The sequence below is a fragment of the Pinus tabuliformis genome, chromosome 9, assembly GCF_031772625.1.
Source record: "Pinus tabuliformis cultivar Carrire ecotype Pingquan chromosome 9, CPIR1, whole genome shotgun sequence".
Classification (NCBI taxonomy): Eukaryota; Viridiplantae; Streptophyta; class Pinopsida; order Pinales; family Pinaceae; genus Pinus; species Pinus tabuliformis.
In genome coordinates this window covers 1,188,911,402-1,188,918,252 of record NC_142307.1, presented here as the reverse complement: position 1 = coordinate 1,188,918,252, position 6,851 = coordinate 1,188,911,402, and positions in this window count along the sequence as shown.

Here is a 6,851-nt window from a genome sequence, read left to right as displayed (position 1 = left end):
CATCCTTATCCTTATGCATGAATGGTTAGCTATCACCATTAAATGGTTGATAGGCCGGTACTGCAGAAATCAATTTTGATGGTAATAAGGAATAATTGAAGAAAAAAAAGAACAATACACTAGAGTGACAAGAGAAGAAAGAGAGAGAGAGAAGAGAACAAGTCTAGTGATACTTTTAAAGTCAATATCCTGCATGAGACACACATACAAATTGATGGTCAAGTCTTTAGAGTTGGTGAATTCACCTACAATGCCTTGACAACACAATGATAATGTTTTGAAGTGAAGAACCAATATTTCTTAGGTAAATTGTAGTCCAACCAATATTGAATTGGAAACTCATATTGTAATACTCGACATTTCATATAATATAATTTATGTTGTTGAAATTATTTATAGTTGTAGTTGATATTATTCAATGTTGTAATTAACATACGTAACTTTGTGTTTTCAATTAGATGAACATGCACATTGTATAAAAATTTTTAGTTCAATTGAAAAAACATACTAATTAATTTATGTTGATTAATAATGAACACATAAAATGGATCCCAAAGTACTAAATTAGTATTTTATATTGATTAATGATTAGCACAAAGAAAATGAATATATGATGGCTAAATTAGTCATTTATATTAATTATTAATGAAAGTAAATGAAATGAATATAAACTACTAAATCAGTTGTTTATATAATGAATATGAAACTACGGAAAAAAGATAGATGACTAATGTAAATAATAAATTTGTGATTACAAATGGTGACTAAATTCTACATATATACGACTATTAATCGCTAATTTACAGTATCTTATAACACAACTAGATTTTAATCATATTTCTTTGGTCACTAATTGGTTTTACGAAATGACTAAAATTTGCATATATGTAACTATTAGTAGTTAATTTATAATATCTTATAATGTGACCAACATTTTGGTCATTAATTGATTTTTTTGGGTGATTGTGTAGTATATTTTGTTGTGTATTTAGTCATTAATTGTGACAATTAATGATTAAATCAACGATTAAATTAATGACCAAATTTAAGGCTAAATATATTACTAGATGATAAAATCGAGACAACCAATTAATGATTAAGCTAAAAATGACTAAAAATTGGTTGCATTATAAGATACTGTAAATTAGCCACTATTGAATACCGACTGAAAAAATTGTCATTTATATGTAAACTTTAGTAATTTTTTAGTAACTAATTAATTAGTTCATACTACAAAACTAAAACTATAAAAATATTTTTTTACATTCCATTTATTTATTTTTTATATATGATGTTGATATAAAATTATGTTATTTACCATAGAAATTGAAATATTATTGCCACAGTAAAAATATAAGAAATTGTTTACCTTCAAATTTTTCTCTCTAGATATAAAGTTTATAAAATTATGTAATTTAATATCAAAAATTAAATATTTTGTTTATCATTTAAAACGTAATTATTTTTGTTATTAATATTATATAAAATTATGTTACTTAATATAGAAAATGAAATATTTTATTTATGCTTGAAAATGGAATTATTTTTGTTATTAATATTTCCATATTAGTTATCACATGTCAAATCTATGTCGAATATGGAATGAATTTCACATCTACTTCATAGTAGGTTGTAATATCAATATTGTTTTAGATATCATTTGTAATCTCCATGTTAACTAGTGAATTAATGACACATCTCCCTCATACTAAAAAGTAGAAAGAAAATAACAAAATAGAAATTTTTGCTATCAAATACTTTATTTATTTATATAAAATTGATGTAGTTATATATATATATATATATATATATATATATATATATATATATATATATGGTGGGCTTTAAATTTTTTTATTTATGGACGACATTGAAATATTTTTTTTTGTTATCTATAAGCAATATTAAATGATTTTTTTTGTATTAAAACTTTTACAATTTTTAATAAGTTGATATAGTTATATATTTTTTAATTACGATATTTTAAGTATTTTGTTCGTGAATGATATTGAAATATTTTCTTGTTATCCATATCGATGTGCAATATTAAATGACTCTTCTGTATTAAAATTTTCAAAAATTTTAATACTATTACGAGGGATGAGTACTAGTTGCATTTCTACTAATCTATCATTGCATTACAATTTTATTCAACTTCAAAGTGTTATTCCAGGATTCACCTATTTGCATTAGAATTTTATTCAACTTCAAAGTGTCATTCTATGATTCACATATATGCCTAGAAAAACTGAAGGTCACAGTAAAAATAGAAGGTTACAATGATAGTCGAATTACTAAATCTCGAATCATCTTAATATGGAAAAGACTATGAATAAGAGGTGAAGGTGGACTCTCAAATATTGTTAATATTAAAGATATTTTTAATAAAAAATAATGGCTATAGTATGTTATGTATGTTGTGTTTAGAGTATATTTTGAAATGGTTTAGATTACGTTAAGGAAATAAGTTGATGGCCTAAAATCCAAAGATATTTAGTATGAGTGAAAGTTTATCCACTGGTTATTTCAAGTGATGTGCTTTTTTTTTAATAAAAATGAGAAATCAAGATGTATTTTGGATAACAAGAAGTGATCACTACATTTTAAATTCTGATAAATTTTATTATTAATAAAATTAAAAAAATTCATGAATAATGAGAGGTTGCTATTGATTTTATGGATATTATTTGGGAGTTAGATAGTTAAAAGATATAGTACTTTATTATTATAAATTTGAGGAAAATGAATCACACAAATGTCTGAATCTCTCATCTCGAAATGTAAACATCCTTATCCTTATGCATGAACGTTTAGTTATCACCATTAAATGGTTGATAGGTTGGTATTGTAGAAACCAATATTGATGGTAATAAGCAATAATTGAAGAAAAGAAAGAACAATACAGTGGAATGACAAAGGCAGAAAGAAAGAGAGCGAAGAGAACAACTCTAGTGATACTCTTAAAGTCAATATCCTGCATGAGACACATATATAAATTGATGGTCAAGTCTTTAGAGTTTGTGAATTCACCTACAATGCCTTGACAACACAATGATAATGTTTTGAAGTGAAGAACCAATATTTCTTGTGTATATTGTAGTCCAACCAATATTGAAGCGGAAAATCATATTGTAATACTCGGCATTTCATATAATATAATTTATGTGGTTGACATTATTTATAGTTGTACTTGATATTATTTAATATTGTAATTAACATATGTAACTTTGCGTTTTCATATTAGATGAACATGCACATTGTATGACATTTTTTTTAATTTAATTGAAAAAAACATATTAATTAATTTATGTTGATTAATAATGAACACCTAAAATGAATCTCAAAGTACTAAATTAGTAATTTATATTGATTAATGACGAACACAAAGAAAATGAATATACGATGACTCAATTAGTCATTTATATTAATTATTAATGAAAGTAAATGAAATGAATATAAACTACTAAATCAGCAGTTTATATAATGAATATGAAACTACCGAAAAGAGATAAATGACTAATGTAAATGATAAATTTGTGATTACAAATAGTGACTAAATTTTGCATATATACGACTATTAATAGCTAGTTTACAGTGTCTTATAACACAACCAAAATTTAATCATATATTTTTGGTCACTAATTTGCTTTAAGAAATGACTAAAATTTGCATATATGTGACTATTAATAGCTAGTTTATAGTATCTTATAAGGTGACCAACATTTTGGTTATTAATTGATTTTTTCGGGTGATTGTGCAGTATATTTTGTTGTGTATTTAGTCATTAATTGTGACAATTAATGATTAAGCTAAAAATGACTAAAAGTTGGTTGCATTATAAGATACTGTAAATTAGCCACTATTGATCACTGACTGAAAAATTGTCATTTATATGTAAATTTTAGTAATTTTTTAGTAACTAATTAGTTAATTCATTCAATCTTTTTTACATTCAATTTATTTATTTTTTATATGTGATGTTGATATAAAATTATGTTTTTTACTATAGAAATTGAAATATTATTGTCAAGCTTATAAAATTATGTTACTTAATATCAAAAATGAAATATTTTGTTTCTCGTTGAGAATGTAATTATTTTTGTTATTAATATTATATAAAATTATGTTGCTTAATATAGAAAATAAAATATTTTATTTATGGTTGAAAATGGAATTATTTTTGTTATTAATATTTCTATATTAACTCTCACATGTCAAATCTATGTCGAATATGGAATGGATTTCACATCTGCGTCATAGTGGGTTGTAATGTCAATATTATTTTAGATATCATGTGTAATCTCCATGTTAACTAGTGAAGTAATGACACCTCTCTCATACTAAAAAGTAGAAAGAAAATAACACTTGTAGATAAAATTAGAAATTTTTGCTATCAATTACTTTATTTATTTATAAAAAGTTGATGTAGTTATATATATATTTTTAATGGTGGACTTTAAAGTGTCTTTTTATGGGTGACGTTGAAATATTTTTTTGTTATCCATATCAAAAAGCAATATTAAATGATTTTTGTATTAAAATTTTAAATTTTTTTAATAAGTTGATATTGTTATATATTTTTTGGATGGTCAACTTTAAAGTATTTTGTTTATCACTGATATTGAAATATGTTTTTATTATCCATATCTATGTGCAATATAAATGATTTTTTTTAATAAAAGTTTCAAAATTTTTAATACTATTACCAGGGATGAGAATTAGTTGCATTTCTACTAATCCATCATTGATTTAGAATTTTATTAAACTTCAAAGTGTTATTCGAGGATTCACCTATTTGCGTTACAATTTTATTCAACTTCGAAGTGTCATTCTATGGTTCACATATATGCCTAGAAAAGCTGAAGTTTAGAGTAAAAACGAAAGATTATAGTGAAAGTCGAATTACTAAGTCTCGCATCCTCTTAATATGGAAAAGACTATGAATAATAGGTGAAGGTGGACTCTCCAATATTGTTAACATTATATATATTTTTAATAAAAAATAATCGCTATAGCAGTATGTTATGTATGTTTTGTTTGGAGTATATTTTGAAATTGTTTAGATTGGGTTAAGGAAATAAGGTGATGGCCCAAAATTCAGAGATATTTAGCATGAGTGAAAAATCTGAGGTGATGTGCTTTTTTTTAAAATAAAACTGAGAAATCAAAAGATGTATTTTGGATAACAATAAGTGACCACTGCATTTTAAATTATGATAAATTTTACTATTATAAATAAAATTAAAAAATTCATAAATAATGAGAGGTTGCTATTGATTTTGTAGATATTATTTGGCAATTAGATAGTTGAAAGATATGGTGCTTTATTGTTCTAAATCTGAGGAAAATTAATCACACAAATATCTGAATCTCTCATGTTGAAATGTAAACATCATTATCCTTATGCAAGAATGGTTAGCTATCACCATTAAATGGTTGATAAGCTGGTATTGCAGAAACCGATATTGATGGTAATAACCAATAATTGAAGGAAAAATGAACAATACACTAGAATGACAAATGTAGAAAGAGAGAGAGCGAACAGAGCAAGTCTAGTGATACTCTTAAAGTAAATATCCTGCATGAGATACACATATAAATTTATGGTCAAGTCTTTAGAGTTGGTGAATTCACCTATAATGCCTTGACAACACAATGATAATGTTTTGAAGTGAAGAACCAATATTTATTGTGTAAATTGTAGTTCAACCAATATTGAATTGGAAACTCATATTGTAATACTCGGCATTTCATATCATATAATTTATGTAGGTGAAATTATTTATAGTTGTACTTGATATTATTTAGTATTGTAATTAACATACATAACTTTGTGTTTTCATATTAGATGAGCATGTACATTGTATGACATTTTTTAATTTAATTGAAAAAACATACTAATTAATTTATGTTGATTAATAATGAACACCTAAAATGGATCTCAAAGTATTAAATTAGTACTTTATATTGATTAATGACGAGCACAAAGAAAATGAATATACGATGACTAAATTAGTCGTTTATATTAATTATTAATGAAAATAAATGAAATGAATATAAACTACTAAATCAATAGTTTATATAATGAATATGAAACTACCGAAAAAAGATAAATGACTAATGTAAATGATAAACTTGCAATTACAAATGGTGACTAAATTTTTCATATATACAACTATTAATAGCTAATTTACAGTGTCTTATAACACAACCGAAATTTAATCATATATTTTTTGTTACTAATTTTTTTTAAGCAATGGCTAAAATTTGCATATATGTAACTATTAATAGTTAATTTATAGTATCTTATAATGTGACCAACATTTTGGTTATTAATTTATTTTTTCGGGTGATTGTGTAGTATATTTTGTTGTGTAATTAGTCATTAACTGAGGGAATTGATGATTAAATCAATGACTAAACTAATGATCAAATTTAAGACTAAATATATTACTCGACGATAAAATTTAGACAACCAATTAATGATTAAGTTAAAAATGACTAAAAGTTGGTCGCATTATAAGATACTGTAAATTAGCCACTATTGATCACCCACTAAAAAATTGTCATTTATATGTAAATTTTATTAATTTTTTAGTAACTAATTAGTTAATTCATACTACAAAAGTAAAAATATAACAATCTTTTTTACATTCAATTTATTTATTTTTTATATATGATGTTGATATAAAAATATGTTATTTATTACAGAAATTGAAATATTATTACCAAAGTAAAAATATAAGGAATGTTTTACCTTCAACTTTTTATCTCTCTAGATATAAGGTTTCTAAAATTATGTTACTTAATATAAAAAAAAGAAATATTTTGTTTCTGGTTGAGAATCTATT